The sequence below is a fragment of the Heterodontus francisci genome, chromosome 8 (genome assembly GCF_036365525.1).
Source record: "Heterodontus francisci isolate sHetFra1 chromosome 8, sHetFra1.hap1, whole genome shotgun sequence".
Taxonomy (NCBI): domain Eukaryota; kingdom Metazoa; phylum Chordata; class Chondrichthyes; order Heterodontiformes; family Heterodontidae; genus Heterodontus; species Heterodontus francisci.
In genome coordinates, this window is record NC_090378.1 from 79,414,119 (window position 1) to 79,416,342 (window position 2,224).

Below are 2,224 nucleotides of genomic sequence, written 5' to 3' on the forward strand. Positions count from 1 at the left end.
TTCTCTGTGGCAGACCCCAGTCTGTTCATTATTCTCTGTGGCAGACCCCAGTCTGTTCATTATCCTCTTTGACAAACCCCAGTCTGTTCATTATTCTCTGTGACAGACCCCAGTCTGTTCATTATCCTCTTTGACAGACCCCAGTCTGGTCATTATTCTCTGTGGCAGACCCCAGTCTGTTCATTATTCTCTGTGACAGACCCCAGTCTGTTCATTATCCTCTTTGACAAACCCCAGTCTGTTAATTATTCTCTGTGGCAGACCCCAGTCTGTTTATTATCGTCTGTGACAGACCCCAGTCTGTTCATTATATTTTTTTTGTAGAGATACAGCACTGAAACAGGCCCTTCGGCCCACCGAGTCTGTGCCGACCGTCAACCACCCATTAATACTAATCCTACACTAATTCCATATTCCTACCACATCCCCACCTGTCCCTATATTTTCCCTACCACTTACCTATACTAGGGGCAATTTATAATGGCCAATTAACCTATCAACCTGCAAGTCTTTGGCATGTGGGAGGAAACCGGAGCACCCGGAGGAAACCCACGCAGACACAGGGAGAACTTGCAAACTCCACCAGGCAGTACCCAGAATTGAACCCGGGTCGCTTTTCTTTAACAGACCCCAGTCTGTTCACTATTGTCTGTGACAGACCCCAGTCTGTACATTATCGTCTGTGACAGACCCCAGTCTGTTCACTATTGTCTGTGACAGACCCCAGTCTGTTCACTATTGTCTGTGACAGACCCCAGTCTGTTTACTATTCTCTGTGACAGACCCCAGTCTGTACATTATCGTCTGTGATAGACCCGAGTCTGTTCATTATTATCTGTTTAGTGCACTCCAGCCCATGTGCCTTTTTCAATCACTCACCTAAAGCTCTGTGTTTTACTCTGTCTCTTATACCTCTCTGGTTTTCAATATATATATACCTGTTGGATCAGGGTCATCATATGGCAACAAAAGAGTTTAAAGTAGACTTAGGATAAGATTTGAGTGTTTTATATATAAATTTATATAAGCAACTCCCTGATGAGTCTGAGTAAATGTTCCATTCCTGGGCAAGGTAAAGGATAAAATTGAGATGGGACCCCATTTCAGATGGCTGTTTAGCTTGAATGTGCAGTGTTAATATTGGATGAGACCCAGCCCTCAGGCTATTTGTACTTGAATGGACTCCCAAAACTCACTTTGTTGAGTGATCCACTGGAGGTCAGTCAACACAGATGAAATTACAGGAAGAGTCAGGGTCTTTCGGAAAGTTGTTGGCTATTACAAGAGAATGATAGTATTGTGGTTACATTACTGAACTCGTAATCCAAACAGTTCAAATACTACCTTTGTAGCTGGGGAATTTAAATTGAGTCAATAAATCCATCTGGAATAAAAAGCTGGTGTCAGTAATTGTGATCATGCAATTACCAGATTATTGTTAATACCCAGCTCATTCACTAATATCCTTTCGGGATGGAAACCTGAGGGCCTTACCCTGTTTGACTCCAGACCCACTGAAATGGTCCAGCAAACCACTCAGTTAAGGGCAATTCGGGATGAGCAATATTGCTGGCCTTGCCACTGATGGATCCCATGAATGAATAAAGAGTGGAGGAAACTGTTGGGAATAACTCATATACACTTTTTTAGATTAGAGATACAGCACTGAAACAGGCCCTTCGGCCCACCGAGTCTGTGCCGACCGTCAACCACCCATTGAGACTAATCCTACACTAATCCCATATTCCCACCAAACATCCCCACCTGTCCCTATATTTCCCTACCACCTACCTATACTAGTGACAATTTATAATGGCCAATTTACCTATCAACCTGCAAGTCTTTTGGCTTGTGGGAGGAAACCGGAGCACCCGGAGAAAACCCACGCAGACACAGGGAGAACTTGCAAACTCCACACAGGCAGTACCCAGAATCGAACCCGGGTCCCTGGAGCTGTGAGGCTGCAGTGCTAACCACTGCGCCACTGTGCCGCCCCTTCTTATACCTCTTAGCTTATTTTCATCAACTTTTGACACACCTAATTTTGAGGTATAGAGCATGTGACACACACTCGCTTCTCCCACATCTACAGTAAACATGCTTACTGTGTTGATAGATTGGAAAAGTGCCTGGTTTGATAAGGGTCGCTAACCTGAGGATTGCAGTTCACGTGATTAACTGAATGTGATATTAGAGGTAAATATTAGCAAAGAATGAAGAGTAT